The 21,626-nt window shown below is 35.5% G+C and overlaps 1 pseudogene; it reads right to left on the reverse strand.

Moving 5' to 3' along the window:
- Positions 1 to 5,405: 5,405 nt before the first annotated feature.
- LOC110596497 lies at positions 5,406 to 5,792 on the reverse strand (annotated as a pseudogene).
- Positions 5,793 to 21,626: the final 15,834 nt, after the last annotated feature.

Raw genomic sequence — 21,626 nt, forward strand, 5'->3', positions numbered from 1 at the left:
CTAAAATCTGATTTTAGTATAATAAAAGGTATATAAAGCACATAAAAGGTAATATAAAGTGTACCCATACCAGTGATTTATTCAAACCTATCATTTGGATTTCTTCTATTAAATATCCAGTCTCATCCAACTTCTAACACCAAAGCTATAGAGCCTATTTGACTGGGGATAAACTTTTGTGAGTTTGTACAGCTTTTCTGAGTATATAATTGATGAAAGTTAGAATTCATCTGTAACAAATTAGTTCCAAATATCTAGATATGTCCTAGTCATTGTTCCATGTATTCTTTTATGGGATTATCTGTTGTTACTGCAACTTATTTACTTTTGTGTTATATAGCAATGCTTTCACATACACAGTGCAAGGACTTCTCTATGTTTATTCAAATTCTTCAAAAACATATTTTAAGGCTCTATAATATGCTACTGTCTTTCCATCATATTTTACTTCAACTTTTACTTAATATATGTAACTTTATGTTTTTTTCACTTTTAAGATTGATGATTACACATAGAATTTCTGAGTCAGAGGAAATAATATTTTGAATTTCGTAAAAGACCTGATTCATACTGCTGTTTTTATTTTATTTTATTTTATTTGAGTTGGAGTCTCACTCTGTCACCCAGACTGGAGTGTAGTGGCATGCTCCCAGCCACTGTAGCCTTGACCTGCTGGGCTCTGGCGGTCCTTCCACCTCAGCCTTCCAAGTAGCCAGAACTACAGGCGTGCGCTACCACGCCTGGCTAATTTTTGATTTATTGTAGAGATAAGGTCTCACCAAGTTGCCTGGGAGGGTCTCGAACCCACAGGCTCAGGCAATCCACTCGCTTTGGTCTCCCAAAGTGCTGGGATTACAGGCTGAGTCATGGAGCCCAGTCTGTTTTTATTTTATATGTCCTGTCATTAAGTTCTTTTTGAACAAAATTTTTGTTAACTTGATTGAAATACGATGTTTTTTAGTTTTTATAATGAATTTGCTGTAATTATTAGTAATGGGAAAAAGTTTATTTTTTTAACCTTAGTAAAGTGGTTAAGAAGAGTATGCTTTCTTAACCCATACTGCCTAGACTTAGAATCAAGTACTGCCTCTTAATAGTTTTGCGAATGGAGTTAGGTATTCAGTTTCCTTTTCCATTATTGGGAATGAGCAGTTGTTAAAAGAGGGACTGGCATATAGTAGTAATCAATATTTGTTAATTATCTGTGGTATTTGCTAATAATATTTTGCTATTTTTCTGAGGATTTTTAGTGTTTTATTTTTTATACAAAAGTTTAAAACTTTTAAATGGATAAATCTATTACAGTTTTTCTTTTGTGAGTTTCTTCCATTGCACTTATGGTTATATTATTCATATCCTTCAAGAATTTAACAAAGCATCCAAAAAGTACATAAACATAGTAAACATGTTAGAATAAAGAAAGAACTATTTAAAATAAATAAAGTATTTAAATTAATGAACATTAAAGAAAGGAAACTGGTAATTTTTCTCCATGTCATTTTAGAAGACCAGATCATAGATTATTCAATGCATAAATCATGCATTAGAGTGTGAAATAGGATTACCTATAAGTTGAGAAACAGTTATAGAGTTTGTTAAAGATATTTGCAATAGACTTTTTAGTACTCATGCTAGTATAGTCAAAACCCACAAATGTGTGAAGAAAAAAAATAGTTAACATTTTAGTGACATTTTTAAGAAGTTCACAACATTCAAAAGAAATACTATAGCTGAGAAATGGAAAATGACTAAATTACCTCCAGTATCTAAAAAAGGTCACAAGAATTGCATAGCCACTGAATTTAACCCTGTCTCTTAGGGAAATCTTAGCCAGCCATTCCTTTGATATTATTACAGATGGAGGATATAAGCCAAATTCAATGATTATATTCAAAATCTTACCAAAAAATGGTCATTTTTTTGGTTTCATGGCAACCATGAGAGATTTTTCATTTCTTAAATTTAAATGTTAAAAGTATAGATTTTACTTTGATGATTTTAATATTTTAAACTAAATAAAAAACATATAAATTCTTAATTGCATATTACCATAATCAAATACTCTTCTTCCTTTATTCATTTAAAAATATCCAAAAACACCATTATTCAATACTAATGGCAAAAGTAAAACAGAATAACCAGATGATGATTCACCAAAAGAAGTTTTCAACTTTAAAATAAATTACATGTGTAATGAGTTCAAGAATTCATTTCACTTTCATACAGTATTCATGTTATATGAATCACAAAGCATATTAATAATAACGTGATTTTTAAAATCTATTAAAAGAAGACAAGTCTGTTAACTGATTATACTAAGAATTAAATTGGATAAAAAAATAAGAAGCAGGTAAATAGGTTAAAAAGTTTAGACTGTTTTGTTGACTGAACCAGGAGATAACTGCAAACTCTGAAAACACCAATGTTAAATAATTAGATTGTGAGCAAGGAACACTGCCAGGAGCTCTATGTTAAATTAAAGTCATCTCATAGTTTGAATAAAAATACGTCTGATGGAGTTATTAAAACTGAATTTACAATGTGTTTTAAAGATAAAATAGGACTCCATACACTGCAATAAGAATACAGTTTCTACTAGGTAAAGTACTTATGTGATATACTATATAAACTATAGTGATTAACATTGTATTATCTCTAAAAGAAGAGAGTAAGTTGATAGGAAAAAGAGGCATTAGCATATTTGATGACTTTACTATTTATCCTTTTAAAGATTAATCTTATGATTAAATTATACTTTAACAGCCCATCATTGATATCTTGAACAAAAAAACTAAAAGAAAAGTTTTTTTACATTTAACTAAAAATTTATAAGACTCTAAAAGATTAATGTACAAAATATTTCTGTCAAACTTTTTTCTGATATAATAAGTTCTTCAAAAATTTGTGACAGCGAAAAACTTGGGTATTAAGTTTTCGTAATAATTGAAAGCAATAATGAAAAGTTATTTATTTGGGTTTTAAAATTTTTATGTACAACCAATTTTGTTTGATTTGAGTCAGAGTCTCACTCTGTCACCTAGGCTGGAGTGCAGTGGCACAATTGTAGATCACTGCAGACTAGACCTTCTGGGCTGTGGAAATTCTTCTGCTTCAATCTCATGAGTAGCTAGGACTACAGGTGTGCCAGTGTGCTTAGTTAACTTTTATTTTATTTATTTTATTTTATTTTATTTTATTTTATTTTATTTTATTTTATTTTATTTTATTTTAGAGACAAGGTCTCGCTATGTTGTCTAGGCTGTGCTTGAACTCCTGGGCTCAAAAAATCCTCTCACCTTACGCTCCCAAAGTGCTGAGATTATAGGTGTGAGTCACCTCATCTGGCCTTATTTGTCTTTTAATTAATCAAGGGTAAGTGCTCTCTCTTTTCTGATTGACCATCAGGAAGAAAGAAAAACTCTAGTGACTTCTGTGCTATCTGGAAATGAGAATTTAGTTGGACAGGTTGCTGTAATTGATGTCACTTAGAATGGGAGCTCTTTAGAAGCATTAGTCTTCTCTCCTTTTGTGCTTTATATCATTTTTCTCTCTCAAATTCCTAAATTTATAACATGTACTACTATATAAATTTCTATATCTGGCACCTTTAAGCTTTATAGAAGAAGATACTTAAAAGAGGTAATAACTAGTTCAAGCAGTCTTTCTGGAGGCGGACATTATAAACATGATCCCTAGATCACTAAATTTTTTCCTCTGCCCTATAAATACTATAGAGCAGCAAATCAACTCCTTCCTAGTTCAAATGAATTCCATTTTGTTCCTCTAAGACAGAGAAAGTTCTTCCATGTGTCGAATAACCTTGTAGTAATTTGGTCTATGCAGTGGAATGGGGGAATGAAGAAAAAAGTATTTGAGAAAAATATTTCATTTAGTCAAGTTCCTTTCAGGTTTCTCACAGAAAACTAAAAGCCATAAAATCCCTTCTCTCAACCATCTGGCTTATTTTTCCACACAGAAGCAAAAACTACAACAGAACCAAAATAAAACACACATACAACCAAAGGTTAGTACCTTTAAAATATTGTAGTATGCTGGTCAAATGATTGAATTATTTGCCACTTTTCTAAGAAATATGGGTCAGAAAAACAAAGGTTGAAAATACTCCCATACATCTGGAAGCATTTTGTTGTAAACTCGGGCAAACATATATCATGATATTCAGGTAGTACTATTAAAATTGACCTGGTTATTGGCTAGAGAGTGCTCAGTTTTCTAAAATAACAACCCCATAACATTAAAAAGTTTTTAAAATGCATGTTAATATATCATATTAAGGAGTTGAGTTCATGTTAAAGAAATTGAATTTGAAATAACTGTGGTCATTTTCAACTTCTTTTGGAATAAAATAAGTCAAAACCAGAAATGAAGTAAAATTGATGAAGATAACCTGTAACAGCTGGAAGAAACTGTTGGAGATGAACTTGACAAAAACACTGAATTGTGCAATTAGATATGGCAATGATGTAGAGGAAGGAACCAAATATAACTGGTAGAATTTTGCTATAATTCACCAACAGATAAAGTACAATGGCAGAGCAGAATCATGGAGGAATAGATTAGGTTCAGTTCTGGATATTTTGATGAGGTATCTGAGGGAGAGCGAGGACAAGGAAGGTTGTTATTACAAAAAAGGATGACCCTCCTTCAGTTGTATATTTGATTCTAAAACTCAAGAGAGATAAAATTTGTTATACCTTACCTATAACTGCAAGGGAGATAAAAAACAAAACAAAAAATATGAAACACAAGCAAAACCACTCATAGAGTCAAACACATAGAGCTAAAAAAGGAGTCTGAAGAAATGCCACAGAAAGACACTCTTACAGAAGCTAAAACATTGAGGCAGAAATCACTATGTCAGAAAGGCAAGTGGGAACATGTGCCTAAAAAAAAGGTTTTGTTAGTCCTTGCCCACTTTTATGTGCACTCAGGGAATACAGAAAGAATAATCTTATTGACACTGCCATTTTCCCACAGAGAATGTTAGAAAGAAATCACCCTTTTCTTTTAATGAATGGGCCCACTTGCATTCCTGAATCATTCTTTGAGAAAAGCGCCAGGTACAAGTGACAATCACGCTTTTTAAAATAAAACAGTGACTAACGGAAGCTCACACCTCCATACCCTAACCCCATCTAAGTGCACCACAGTAGTCCCTTCCATAAGATCACCTTCTTCTCCTATTTTGGCATTACTACCATGAGGACAGAAATTTTCAATCAGGAAAAAAGTTTAGATACAATAGTGAGAGGCAGCCCAAGTGAAGCCCTTTACCATGACTTCCAATTTGCTGTTCAATCTACAGTGCAGAGATACAAGGATAAACCACCATTTTGGCTCCCAAGTTTTATTCTAGAATCCAAAATATTGAAGATAAATGAATTTTAATCCTCATCTTCCTCCTCTTCTTCATCCTGGTTAATTTGGAAGTAACGTAACTTGTACCTCTCTTGGCTGTTAGCAGCTACGCACAACCAATCATGGAGATTATTCTTCTTCAAATATTTTTTGGTGAGATATTTTAAATACCTTTTGGAAAAAGGCACCTCGGGAGTCACAGTGATCTTGCTCTTGTTCCTTTCAATAGTTATAACCCCTCCACCGAGATTTCCAGCTTTTCCGTTCACTTTGAGCCTCTCTTGCAAAAACTGCTCAAAATTGGTTGCATCCAAGATTCCATCTTCTATAGGGTGGGTGCAATCAAGAGTGAACTTCAGAACCTACTTCTTTTTTTTAGCCCCCTTTGCCACAAGTTTTTTCATGGGTGCCATGGTGGCAGTGGAGGCAGAAAGCGCAATCTGAGAGAGTTTAAAGAACTAGTAACCAAAAGAACACACAAGTGAGGGGATTCTACTTTGAACATGCTTCATTTCTAGGAGCTATAGGCATACAAAGAAAGAGAAATTAACATGTGAGTAAAAAATATTCTTCTACAATGGTGGACCTTACTGGAACCACTGCATACAATAAAGCTATGATTGTGGATGCTTTAAGATTCAGGAAAATCATTTTAAGATTTTGAATACTAGTCTTTTCCCTCAGAAAAGAGAGAATTAACAATAAAATAAAATAAGAAGGCAATAATATTAGAGATATATGATAGATGAATCCTCTTAATGAGAGCTGTGGAATTTTAAACCATAGCTGATAGATTGAAATCTGAGGCACATTTGCTTTTCTGATTTATGCTACTTTGTCAAAGATTTTCAATAAATATTTTCTGTGATTCTTAATGTGAGAAGGAAAATTATTTTTTAAAGAAAAATTTGGACTGTTACACATTTCCTTCAATATATTTAGTGTATTTCAATATAATTTATAAAATATATAATCTTTAATATGCAATAGTCCCCCCATCTGCAAGGGATATGTCCCAAGACCCACAGTGGATGCCTGAAACTGTGGGTGGTCCCAAACATTATATACTGTGTTTTTCCATATACATACATAACCTGTGGCAAAGTTTCATTTCTAAATTAGGCTGAGTAAGAGATTAACAACAATAACTAATCATAAAATAAAACAATTATAACAATAAACTGTAATAAACCATGTGAACATGTTCTCTGTCACACACACACAACACCTTATTGCATGTATTGTACTCATCCTTCTTCTTGTGATGATATGAGATGGTAAAATGCCTGTGTGATGAGATGAAGTGAGGTAAATGATGCGGGCGTTGTCAGAAAGAGGATGATATGTTAGAAAGAGGATCATCTGCTTTGGGAGATCCTGGTTCAACAAGCCATGACAAAGTTGATGGTTGGATGCCAGAAGTAGACAACACATCGATGTCATGACTAATGGGCAGGTAGTGTAGACTGTATGGATACACCAAAGGCATGATTCAGAGAATGGAGCAGGAAGGCCTGAAATTTCATAACACTACTCAGAATAGTAATTTAAAACAAATTAATTATTTATTTCTGAAATTTCTCATTTAATATTTTTGGATGATGGTTGACTATAGGTAAGTAACTGAAAACAGGGAAAGTAAAACCACAAACAACAGGGTGCTACCATACTTTATTTATAGTTCAAAGTGCATGTCTACAGAATTATTCTATACTATTATATCATGTACAACATATTGATTATCACAGAGTAAACTTTAGTGCCATTTATCTGAGTACATGTCTCCTGACCACAATCTCCAGTTGAAACAATTAAAAACTGTCATGTTCATGTTATTAGAATAATAATGCTATTCCTATTATTTCAGTGTTTCTCAAATAGTCTCAGAATAATTCAAATCATTGAGGGATTCCTTCATATGGCCTTCATTTTATCCACAGTAATAACTGCTCTGGAGATTGACAAAGATTGTGAGAAGGTGTCCCAGAGATGAGCTTGAATGAGAGACTAAAAAGAAGTAGAGCATTCAGATAAGCACCCAACCTTCTCCCAGAACAGCTACAATTTTATCTGTTTATCCTATTTGGGTTCTTATTAAAAAATTTCATCTTAAGACAGTGTTTACTGTTGGGGAAAAATGAAAACTGATATTCTAAGAAGAGGTACATATCAGTTAAAACTTAATATTATAAATACAATATCACTAGGAATTTGAAGAAAACATTTTCTGAGTATTTATTGATTTATCTGAGTAATGTTATTTCTTCAATTTCACATATGAATATCATGGAAAACCAACTTTTTATAAAGCAAGTGAATCTAAATGGTAAATAATACTCTTTTTTTCTTTTGAATTCCCATCATACAAAATTTCATGATGGCTGATTTATTTGAGATTTATGTGTATATTGAGCACATATAGTACTTTGTAAGAATCTTAGAAGTCGCCACTCCATCCTAACCACAAGTAGAAAGCTGAAAAATCAACAATTCTTCTTAGATGCATCAGAGAAGTGAAGTTACAGGACAAATCGGTGCCCTGAAAATAGAGAGACAGACAGAAACAGAAAATCACAAGGCAGTGAAGCAGATATTCACACAAATTTTTGCGGAAACCAGTGCCAGGGTAGGAAAACCTGAACTGCTATTGCTAAATTGTGGAAAAGTCTGAGAGAGAAAGACTCCAGGGAGATCCAGTCAGTGGGGACCCCCAAATTTTTGTGAGTTTTATCTCCAGGAGACGACTTGATTGTCATAGTGAATACTATAGAAACATCTCCTAGTGCTTCCAGCAGGGACAGAAGAAAAGGAACCACTGTGAAATACTCCAGAGCATCCTGTTCTTAGCAAGTCTTGCAATCAGGAAGAAAACTTATGTACATAAAAAAACCTGTACACAGGTATTTATAGTGCTTTGTTCATAACTGTCAAAACTTGGGAGTATGCAAGATGTCCTCCACTAGCTGTGGAACATCCAGACAATGGAGTATTATTCAGCAATAAAAAGAAATGAGCAATCAATCCATGGAAAGACATGGAGGAGCCTTAAATTCACATTACCAAGTGGAAGAAGTCGAACTGAAAGGCTACATTTGATTCAACTTATATGGCATTTGGGAAAAACAAAACGATGGAGACAGCAAAAGGATCAGTGATTGCTAGAGGTTAGGCAGGAGGAAGGGCTGAATAGATGGTACACAGTGGATTTCTTGGTCAGTGAAACTACTCTAAATGTTACTACAGTGATGGATACATGTCTTTATATATTTGTCAAAACCCTTGGAATGTACAACATCAAGGGTAAACCCTAATGTAAACTATGATCTTTAGGTGACAATGGTGCTTCAGTGTAGATTTACTGATTAAAACATGTGTACCACTATGGCTCAGGATGTTGATAAGGAGGTTCTATGTTTGTAGGAACAGGAGGTATTATGGGAACTATCTGCATTTTCTGCTCAATTTTGCTGTGAGCATAAAACTACTTTAGACAATAAATTTATCAACTAAAAAAGACAAAGAGACAAATTAAGAATGTTATATTTCTTTTATTTTCCATTCTATTCTTAAAAGCAATAATCAAGTCTGAAATTAAAACATGGAAAAGTGGAAATTGGAGATTAGTGGGTAAATAGTGAACATTCTGGTGGGGAGCAGCATTTTATAACTGACATTGTCTAGAATTGCCAGCTCATGGAGATGATAATACAACTGACTTTTAGTGGCTTTAATTATTATTTTTAATTTTTATAAATTTAGTTCATTATTGCTTGCATATAAGACAAACATTTCACACCATCCCTTGGTATATACCAGGAACATGGAAGATGATTAGAGAGAAGGAAAAAGACTAGTCAGAAGCCTTTATGACTTTTGGAGAGAAGAGCCTCAATGAATATCATTATTTTCCTTTTTAATTGCTTCTATTAAGTTTTTATCAAATTATAATACTTTATAATTTACTATGAGTATTCACTGGAACCAGTAAAAAAAATCTGTATTTTTAAAAGTTAATAAACCCTCCTTAAACACCATGTCCTTCCCTAGCAGGTAACAAGTAATAGCATTTTCACGTGGATCCACCTATATTTTTCTCTTGCTCAAACATATTACACACCTTCCTTGACAGCTAAAATTTAAAAGATAATAGCCAATGTTAATGAGCAATTGATACTCTCATACATTTCTAGTGGGATGTATAATTTCTCAATCACTGTAGAAAATTCTTTGGCAATCTTTTGTGAAATTAAACACACAAACCAATCCCACTCCTACCTATTTAACAAAGAAAAATGAAAATGTTTGTTTACATCAAGATATGTACTCAACTGTTCATAACATAACAGTATAAAACTGGAAGTTATCTTGTGCCCTATCAATTGTTGAATGGATTGACATTGTATAGCTGTATAAGGGTTCTCCTGAGGGTTCTCCTGATGAAGCAGTTGCTGCCACAGCTGCTCTGCTTGATCCCTAGAGCTTCCCAGGGCATAGAAGTCAAGTGCCATTTTTTAAAATCAGCAAAGCCCTTCCCAGGAAGATGCCAGGAGTGACTGTTGCTTCCAGGCTCTGCCTTACCACCACAGCACCTTGACAAAAACTGGCAGCAAGGGCCACAGAGGGACCAGGAGGCAAAGCCCCACTGGAGAGAATGAGACAAGCAACCTGCCACCATCTTAAAAACTGGCCAGGGAAGTGCTCCAGCTTACTCACCAAGGAACAACAGACCTGCTGTCTATGACCAGTGGGTTTACTACTCAGGGGTTGATTGTGACTCAGAGGGAATATCCTGAAAACACAAACTTCAGAGGGACAAGATGAGTGCTGAGTATCAGGCGCTCCACCCTCTGCCCGGATTCAGCTGTGGGACAAAGTGTGTGATCAGAAAAGGACAAGAAAGACCCCTGAAGAGATCACTAATGAGTCCAGAGCTGGCCCAACCCACTCCTCCCCAGCAATCTTCTGAACATCAACCTACATGGCTGAGGCATGACTGAGAGGGATGAACCCAGGTGGAGCCTGGACATCAGTCCAATACTACTCCAGGATAAGCCTGGCTGGGGTACCCCCACTATTAACTGAGAAGGAGACAATCCCACAACTCCCCACTGGAAAGGATCCCCATGACCATATGAGAGTGAAAGGGAAGGACTGAAGCCCCACACCCCTATTGCCCCCTCCTCCTTCCCTGGGTCAGCAATGGGGAGACTGTGAATGAGGCTGCAGTCCCACAGGAGATAGGAGAGGGGTTTACCTGTGAGAAACTGAGAGGAACAATTATAGGACCTGCCACAAGAGGGTGCTTAGTGTCCACCAATTTTTTAATTTTAATTTTTTAAATTTTTTCTTTGTATGTGAATGTGTACATGAGGGTTTGATTTGCATTCCTCCTTTTTTCCTTTTTTTCTTCTCCTTTATTTTTTTGTGATGGGCGTGTGTGTGTGTGTGTGTGTGTGTGTGTGTGTGTGTGTGTGTATGTGTGTGTGTGTGTGTGTGTGTGTGTGTGGTGTGTGTGTGTGTTTTATTGTTTCTTGCTTTCGTTTCTGCTTTTGGTTTTCTTTGGTTTTGTTTGCTTGCTTTGTTTTGTTTTCTTATTTTTGTCTGTCCTATTTCATTTTACTTTTCACTGTTCTCTCATTGATGTTACTTTATCTTGAACTCAGGAGGTACATTCACATACCCATTGCATCATCATATAGAGTGGTGGTGGGGAGTAGGTTTCAGGCAGAAACATTGTGATTTGCAAGTTGTTTCTGAATTATACCCAAGGCAGAAAACATTGGGATTTGCAAGTCGTTTCTGAATTATAGCTCCCTATTATCCACCTTATTTAACTCTCAAAACTACAAGAGACAGCAAAGTTTCCCACCCTTAGCCCTGTTTCAAAATAGAACAAATTTAGAACCCTGATCAGGGAAGAATAGAGTGCTGAGCAAACATTAGAAGTGAAAAGCCCCTCCTACTGACACTAAATAATAGAACCAAAGAAAAAAGAAAGAGCTCTATCACAAATGAAGAAAAATCAACAGAAGAACACAGATAATTTTCAGTGTGCCAAAGAGAGAACATCTGGAAAAAAAAATCAGACCTCAGAGTCCAAACCATGGAAGTCACCAATGACTGACCCCAGAATACAACAGGGATTAGGGAATAGATGGAAAGAAGGAATAAGACTCAAGAAAGACAACATGCAACACTGAAAGAACCTGCAACCGAGATTTTGCCCATAAAAAACTTCATCCAGGACATAAGTAACAAGATGGCAAGCATGGAAAGCAGAATTAATCAAGCAGAAGAAAGAATCTCAGAGCTTGAAGACCAAAACATGAAATTAACCCAATCCATAAAAAACATACAAGAAAAACTCAGAAAAAAAGAACAAAGCCTCTAAGAGTTGCACAATTATATCAAGAGGCTGAACCTATGCCTAATTGGTCTCCCAGAAGAAGAAAGGGAAATGAAGAACAACTTGGAGCAAGTATTTCAGAAGATTATCCAAGAAAATTTTTCCCATGTCACCAGAGATGTGACCATCCACACACAAGAGATATAGAGTATCCCTGCAAGACATCAAATGAGAAGACCAACCCTTAGACACATAGTAATTTGCCTAAACAAAGTAAAGGACAAAAGAAAAAAGCCTAAAGGCAGCAAGAAAGAAAGGTCAAACTACTTACCAGGGAAGACTAATCAGAATAGCAGCAGACCTACCAGCAGAACTGTGAGCCAGAAAGGACTACAGTCCAGTTTTCAAAGTCCTCAGAGATAGACAATTTCAATGAAAAATTTCCTACCCAGTCAAGCTCAGCTTCATCAGTGATGGAGAAATAAAATCCTTCCCAGACATCTAATCCCTAAGAGATTATGCAGCTTTCCAGACCAGTTCTACAGGAGATGCTTATAAAGGCATTAAACACAGAAGAAAGAACAAAAAGAACAACCACACATTTCCCAAGAGAACAGGAGAACCAGAATCACCAGAGAATACTTCACAACTGCAAACTTGAAAACACACACAAACATCAACTCAAAAGTTTAAAGCAAAAAACATGAGAATCTCATGATGGGGATAGACATTCCCATTTCAATAATCAGCCTGAATGTGAAAGGACTAAATATACCACTGAAAAGACATAGAATGGCAAAACAAATTTTTTTAAAAATGACCCAGTTGCCGGGCTCGGTGGCTCAGCCTGTAATCCCGTGCCTTTGGGAGGCTGAGGTGAGTGGATTGTCTGAGCCTGCGGGTTTGAGACCCGCCTGGGCAGTGAGACCTCATCTCTACAATAAATCAAAAAATCAGCTGGGCATGGTAGCGCATGCCTGTAATTCCGGCTACTTGGAAGGCTGAGTGGAAGGATCGCCGGAGCCCAGCAGGTCGAGGCTGCGGTGGCTGGGAGCGGCCACTGCACTCCAGTCTGGGCAACAGAGTGAGACTCCAACTCAAAAAAAAAAAAAAAAAAAATGACCCAGTTATTTGCTGCATCCAGAAAACTCATTTCCCCACAAGGGATGCTCAAGACTCAAAGTCAGAGGATGAAAAACAAATTTCCAGATGAACGGATCACAAAAGAAGGCAGGAGTCACTATCTTAACATCAGACAAAACAATCTTTAAGCTATCAAAAAAAAAAGATATAGAAGGACACAAAACAATGATAAAAGGTTCAGTTCAACAACAAGAAATATCCATCCTAAACATGTAGCACGCAACACAGGAGCACTAGTGCTTAAAAAGAAGCTACTAAGTAAACTTACAAAAGATATTGATGCTAACACTATCATAGCTGGAGACTTAAACACCCCACAAACAATCCTAGATGGATCGTTGAGACAAAAAATCAACAAAGAGATCCAGAACCTCAAATTGATACTTGACCAGATGAACTTAATAGATACGTACAGAACACTCCACCCAACAACCACAGAATACACATCCTACTCATCAGCACATGAAACATATTCGAAGATTGACCACATCCTTGGCCATAAATCAAGCATAAACAAATTTCATAAGATCAAAATACTGCCATGTACCTTCTCAGACCACAGTGGCATAAAAATAAATATCAACACCAACATAATTCCCCCAAGCCCACAAAGACATAGATACTAAACAGCATGATGCTGAATGATTACTGGCTCAACATAGAAATCAAAACAGAAATTAAAAGATTCCTGGAAACCAAGGAAAATGAAGAAACATCTTATTAAAACCTCTGGGATGCCATGAAATCAGTTCTAAGAGGAGAATTTATACCTCTATGAATAAATTTATATCTCTATGAATACACATCAAGAAAATGGAGATATTACATGTTAACAGCCTTAAAAAATCACCAAACAGAGCTGGAAAGCAAGACCACCAAAACCCTAACTTTAGCAGAAGAATCTAGATCACCAAAGTAAAAGCCCAAATACGGGACATAGAAGACAAAAATATCACAGGAAAAAAAAAAATCAACCAAAAAAAAGATGACTCTTTGAAAGGATAAACCAGATTGATGGACCCCTAGCCAGAATGACCAAGAAAAAGAGAGAAAAACCCCAAATAAACACAATCAGAAACACCAAAGATCAAATCTCAACTGACCGGGAAGAAATACCAAAGATTATCAGAGATTACTTTGCATACCTATATGAAAACAAACTCAAAAACCTAAATGAAATGGAGGAGTTTCTGACATCACACAACCTCCCAAGGTTGAAACAACAAGATATTGAGCAAGAAATAGACCAATAACAACCCAGGGAATTTATTCTGTCATGAGAAAACTACTTGTGCAAAAGAGCCCTGGACTAGATACCTTTCCAGCTGAATTCTACAAAACATACAAAGAGGAACTGATACCAATCCTATTGAAAGTATTCCAGATAAGAGAAAGATGGAACTCTCCTCAAATCATTTTACACCACACTGATACCCAAACCAGGTAAAGATCCAACAAAAAAAGAGAGCTACAGGTCAATATCCCTGATGAACACAGATGCAAAAATTCTCAACAAGATTCAGGAATAACACAACTCAAAAATCATCCATCATGACCAAGTGGGCTTCATCCCTAGGATGCAGCACTGGTTCAACATCTGCAAGACCATAAATGAAATGAAATACATCAACAGATGTAAAAGTAGGAATCACATGATTATATCATTAGATGTAGAAAAAGTTTTTGAAAAAATCCAGCATCCCTTCTTGATAAAAACCCTTAAACATCTAGGCATAGAAGGAAAATACCTCAAAATAGTAGGCATCATCTATGATAAACTCACAGCCAGCATATTGCTAAATGGACAGAAACTAGATGCATTTCCATTGAATACTGGAACAAGACAAGGCTGTCTACTCTCAACCCTCTTGTTCAACATTGTGTTGTAGTCCTAGCTAAAACAATTAGACAAGAGAAGGAAATCACAGGTATCCAAATAGGAAAAGAGGAAATCAAGTTATTCTTCTTTGCTGACAATATGATCCTATGCCTCTAAAATTCAAGACAATCTGTCAAAAGCCTTCTTGAATTGATAAAGAATTTTGGCAAAGTCTCAGGGTACAAAATAAATGTGCAAAATACAGTCACATTCTTATACACCAACAACAAACAGGCAGAGAAACAAATAAAAAGCACAATCCCATTCACGATAGCAAAAAAGAAAAAGAAAAATGAAATACCTCAGCATCTTCCTAACCAGAGAAGCAAAAGACCTTTACAATGAAAACAACAAACACTGCTTACAGAAATCCAAGAAGACACAAACGAATGGAAAAATATTTACGCTCATGGATAGGAAGAATCAACATTGTTATGATGTCCATCCTACCAAAGGCAATCTAGAGATTCAGTGCAATACCCATTAAATTACCAACATCATTCTTCTCAGACCTGGAAATGACAATGCAGAAATTCATATGAAAATTTAAACAAACATGAATAGCCAAAACAATCCTCAGCAAAAGAAACAAAGTGGGAGGCATCACACTTCTAGACTTTAAACTTTAAGGCTACAATAATACAGCCTGGTATTTTATAAGGACAGGCATATAGACCAATCAAACAGGATAGTGATTCTGGAAGCAAAATCTCAATTTCTCAACCAACCCATCTTCGACAAAGCTTCCTCCAACAACCACTGGGGAGAGGAGAACCTATCAGTAAATTGTGCTGGGAAAACTGGCTTACCACATGCAGAAGATTGAAACAGGACCCATAGCTACCAACATATACAAAGATCAACTCTAAATGGATCAAAGATATAAACATAAAACCTCAAACTATAAATATCTTAGAAAACACAACAGACATCCTTATGGGAATCAGAGTTGGAAACCAATTCCTGATGAAAATTCCAAAAGCCCTTGCCATAAGTGATAAGATAGACAAGTGGGACCTCATTAAATTGAACAGCTTCTGCAAAGCAAAAGAAACCATCAAGAGAGTGGGGAGACAGCCCACAGAATGGGAAGAAATATTTGCCAACTGTATATCTGACATAGGCCTAACATTTATACTCTACAAGGAACTCAAACATGCTGAAAGGAAAAAATACAAACAGCCCCATTAAAAAGTGGGCAAAGGACATGAATAGGTACTTTTCAAAAGAAGACATTCAGGCAGCCAATAAACACATGAAAAAGTGCTCAGCCTCACTAATCATTAGATAAATACAAATCAAAACCACATTAAGATACCACCTAACCCCAGTAAGAATGGCCATCATTAATAAAACAAAAAATAACAGATACTAGTGAGATGAGGAGAAAAAGGAACGCTTCTACACTGTTGGTAGGAATGCAAACTAGTTCAATCTCTATGGAAAACAGTATGGTGATCTCTAAAAGAACTAGAAATTGACCTTCCATATGACCCAGCAATCTCCCTACTAGGAATATACCCAGAGGAACTTAAATCACTCTATGAAAAAGATACCTACACATGCATGTTTATTGCAGCATTATTCACAATAGCAAAAACATGGAACCAACCACGTTGCCCATTGAAAGAGGACTAGATTAAAAAAATGTAGTACATATACACAATGGAATATTATACAGCCATAAAGAAGAACAAATATATGAACTTTGCAGCAACTTGGATGGATTTAGAGTCTACAATACTTAGTGATCTATCACAGAAGCAAAGAATTGAGTACCATATGTTCTCACTCATAAGCGAACTCTGAACATTTACCTTAATACTATAAGAACAGGATTGGCAGTAGTGGGACACTGCCAGGGGAGGGGGAGGTCACATATTATCAACAAGGGTACTTGATCTCAAATCAGGCAAAGTGGGGACCAAAGGGAGGCCCAACCTTTACCTGTACGATGACCACTTGGATACCAAATCCTGAATTGTACCCCAGATCTTTAAAATCCATAAATAAACAAATAAGCAAATAAATATTTTTAAAAATTAAAAAATAAGAGAATATTACTGAACAATAAAAAATAACATAAATGGATCTGAAAATTATTATAGTAAATAGAATAAACCAGACATAAAAGACTATACATGGTGTTCTTCCATTTAAGTGAATTCTTAGAACAGAGAAAATACAGCTGTAGAAAGGAGAATAGTGGCTGCTACAGGCAAGAAGTTACAGAGAGGAGACTTACTGTAAAGAAGGGATGCAAATGTGCTATTACATGATTTTGCTAGTAACTATATAATGATCAAAACTAACAGGTTGAACTTCGAATTTAATTTCAAAATTTTATATTAAAACATACTTCATTAAAGAGTACTAAAGATAAATTAAATTAATCCTTGCATGATACTTATGTCTATCGTAAGGACGATAACTGCTATTAGAAAAATATATTTTATTCATTCCGAGACATCTTCTTTAATTTTAACATCTACAAAATTAGAATATATCTTACAATGTTTTTTAAAACTGGAACATTTGTTATATTTCTTTCTCAGTGTTATATTAAAACAATTTTTTTTACAATTGATGGTATATTAGATTTAGTGAAATACAGTAATACTAACAGTTGAGTTAAGCAAATTCTGCTATGTCATATGTATACTATCTGTGATTCAGGGGATTTGAATACTTTGTGTTATATTCAAAAGTGCACTATTCATTAAATGGTACATAAAAACACCAGTCTTGTAAACTACTTAGACAAAAAGCTGTACATGAGTAAAGGGCACTGATTTATAGAAAAATTTATTATTTATTAGCAAATGATCACAAGAAGTAATCTGCAATTTATTTTAATAACACTGGCAATCTTAATTGAATGGAAAGAGATCGAGCATAGAGGACAACACAAATGATGCTTAAGAGCAAGGCCTGGAAGTGATAGACATCATTTCTACACACATTGCAAAGACTAAGTCCTTTGGCCATAATAAATATATGATTGTTAAGTAAATGTAATCTAACTGTTGGTAAATCAGAAACTGTGACAAATCTGAGAAGTCACCCTACTTGCACATTTATATATTGTTAAATAGGTGATAGGAAGGTATGTAGGTCGGTAGGTAGATAGATGATAGGTAGATAGACAGATGGATAAATAGATATTAGCAGAAATAACAGGCATATGCGTCAGAAATCAGAGCTTTGCTTTCTTACAACATTAACAGCTGCCAGAGTAACGCTGTGGCTAGTACCACCTAGGTGACCAGATGAGAGCCATGAACAGTCAGATGAATAGTCCTACCCATATGACAGAATTGTACTGTAGGAGAAAGACTCTGAAAATATGGATCTGAGGATTTAAAAAGGAGAGGAAGAGTTGTCCCTTCCCTCCTCCTAATTGAAGGAAAGAAAACTGTTAATCTCTAAGCTAAGAAAACTAACCATGGGAAGGAAAAGGGAAAAATCTTGAGTTCTTATAGTTTGAACGTAGATATACTGCTAGAGGGAAAATAACACTAGCATTAATTTCAAACGCAGAGTTTTCTACCCCTTTGAAATGTAAACATACAGGGAGATAATTCTCTTATTTCCTTCAAAGGTATCTTTCTGAAAATGGTTAGGTTCTTTACCCTGGAATGTAAGTATATGACTCTGTGTAAGATAAAAGAAATTTTATTCTCCAAATGGGATCAACTGACTCAATTAAGTAGAGAAATGGTTGCAGATCCATTACCCATGTTATGTGAAGAAAAAAATAAAACCAAACATCATTTTCATAGTTTATCAATTTATTTGGCTTAGATGGTCAGAACCATGTAGGAATACCAAGAAATCCAGGAAAGATTTATTTTCCTCTAGCTATTGACCCAAGAAAAAGGGAGGAGTAGATTTCAAAGATAGTTGGTATTATCTGCTAAAAATATCATATATCATATATATACATAATCTTTGTTAACCTTTAACTCCATTAAGCAGCTCTCCTTCCAAGAACTCAGACTTAGGGCTTCCCAAATTCTTTCATTTTTTTGTTGTCAACTTCCCCATTGCCTGATCACTAGTCCACTTGCAAAAAAACACAGTTAAATGTACTATAAGTTAAGTAAATATGTAGCTAAACCAATGTACAGAATAAGGAATTGAGTTAATAAGAATCGGTCTGGCAACTATATTTTATATTCTCTTTCTGATTCACTAACTTTCAAATTTTTTGGATTTTTTTCCTAATTTTTATACTTAAGGTTATGTCTTTCCTAATGTATCCAAACTCTGATGTGATATTAACCTCATCTTGGCTGATACCTAAGTCCATCATTTTAAATTCTGGTAGAATTTTCCTTTATACATTTCTCAAAACCCATCCCAGTAAGTATATTGTTCTCAAAGAAAGCCCCCATACTGGCATCTTGGGTTTTCCCCAACCAGGTGAAATTAACTTGTTCACAGCTTTTTCATTTTTCTTTATAAAACACAAAAGATCTTAAGTGAATTTTCAGCTCTTCTTTCCTCAGGCCCCAACGGCATCATTCTACCTCAAAGAACTCACTTATAAAATAAACTATCAAACACATTTGGTTACAGACATGCAAAAGACACAGGAATAAACATCAAAGAGCACAAATGGACAGAAACTAGAGATGTAAAAGAATAGCCTTTCAGAAGACATAAAGCATCAGCTGAACTGAATGATAAACAGGCATTAGCCAAATGGAGAAGGGGCAGGAGGATACTTAACAAGAAAGCAAAAGCATCTGCGAACTCATAGGGACTTAAGGAGGCATATTGCCCTTGAGAAGCTGAAGATTTTAACTTACAACTAAAGAGTGGTGCAAGCGTGGGGAAGCAGGTTAGATAGGAAGCTTACAATGGTCTCTGTATGATGAGAAAACAAGTGTGAAATTTTTTCTGAAAGCACTGAAAACCTAATGGACAATTTGGGAAGTGACATGATCAGATTTGCAAAAAAAAAAAAACCAAACAAATAATAATGATGGCATCCAATAATGATAGGATTTACATTGCCAAAGCAATCGTTTCTTTAAAAGTACTCAGTGCATGCCTGGATGGTCATTTGCTAAGAATGATGTTGAATGTAAGTGTAGGTATACATCTAAAACATTTACATTACAATTTTCCCTGGTGCCAAAGGAAAGGGAACTCCCTTCCCACCCATTGAAGAATTATCCCTCTTTCTTTAGAACACTTGACTTTGTAAATGCTTTCTTTGTCTCTTTGAGATATATGCAAAGCTTCTTAAAACTCAGTGAGCCTGTTGCCAGCTTTGCTTCTCAGGAATGTCTTTCATTGGGACTCTGAACGCATCTTTTTTGAAACATACACATCAAGAAGACTGTCACTTTTTCTCCCTGTCTCTTTGGAAGTTTAAGCCTACGTATTAGACTCCAAAGATTTGACTCCAAGGTGTAACTTCCTACTTGTCAAAAACATGCAAGTTTCATTTTTCTTTGAATAAAATTGTTTAACGTGTATGTAATGGAATGCATCAGCCTGGTTATATTAAAGGATAAGGTTTCTTTGTTCTTTGTAGTCTCTTTTGGGATTGCCTGAAATGTGCTTTGTAGTCTGGTTTAATGGTCACTCAGTGATAAAACTGTACTATATATACATATATATATATGAGGAATTTGGGGGTTGGCAGGAGATTTTATCTTTAATTATATTTCTTCAACAAGAAGAAATTCTTTCTTTCTTTCTTTCTTTCTTTTTTTTTTGAGTTGGGGTCTTACTCTGTCGCCCAGACTGGAGTGCAGTGGCCACTCCCGGCCACCGCAGCCTTGACCTGCTGGGCTCCAGCAATCCTCTCACCTCAGCCTTCCTAGTAGCCGGAACTACAGGCATGCACTACCATGCCCGGCTGATTTTTTGATTTATTGTAGAGATGAGGTCTCGCTGCCCAGGCGGGTCTCGAACCCGCAGGCTCAGGCAATCCACTCACCTCAGCCTCCCAAAGGTTCAGGCTGAGCCACTGAGCCCAGCTGAAGAAATTCTTTCAATGTGTAGGACACCAAATTGGATAACTTGTTACACAACATGCCATTTTAGCATTTTATGAGTTTGTAAGTTTAAAATATCTATATTAGTGTATTTTGAAATATAACTATATATTTTGAAAGATTGTATTTCTAAGATGGATACAATAAAATCTCCCATTCCTAATCTTCTACTTCAAAATGACCTTGGCACTCCAATCAAGAGGTAAAGTCATTCTCTCCCTCTGAATCTAGAATGCCCCAGTGACTGCTTTGACAAAGGGCATGGCAGATGTAATGCTCTGAGGTTTCTGCACCCAGGCATTAAGAAGTTCTGAAAGTTTCCAATTTTCAGTCCTTAGTAGCACTGAGTAACTATAAGATGTCTAGTTACTCTGTAGTATAGGCCACCTGGAGACCTATAGACAATGTGTCTGTGTAGAGATAGTAAAACTCTCAGCTATTGTAGTCTTCTAAATGAAGAAACTGAAGCTCTCCTAAAATGCAGCTACAAAAATGATTACTGAATTTAATATGTTTGATATGTTGCTATAATAAAAATATAGAACATGTAGCATTGGCTTTGGGACCTGTAAGAGAGAGTAAGTCTAAAATTACTCAAGAAGACTATTAGTGGCATTTTAAGAAGAGCAAGGAAACTGCTATTGCATGCACCAAGGAAAACTATAGGAAAAAAGGGATATATAAATTACGTATTAGAAGCAAAACCAGCAAAAGTGTGGTCAGTAATAACATGGAATATCGAAAGTACACCCAATGAACTAACTTACAGATCTGGTCGAGACTTTCATTAAAAATGTTGTACGTAGCCGGGCTCGGTGGCTCAGCCTGTAATCCCGCGCCTTTGGGAGGCTGAAGTGAGTGGATT

The sequence above is a fragment of the Carlito syrichta genome, unplaced genomic scaffold (genome assembly GCF_000164805.1).
Source record: "Carlito syrichta isolate Samal-C Ts95f unplaced genomic scaffold, Tarsius_syrichta-2.0.1 Scaffold309652, whole genome shotgun sequence".
Classification (NCBI taxonomy): domain Eukaryota; kingdom Metazoa; phylum Chordata; class Mammalia; order Primates; family Tarsiidae; genus Carlito; species Carlito syrichta.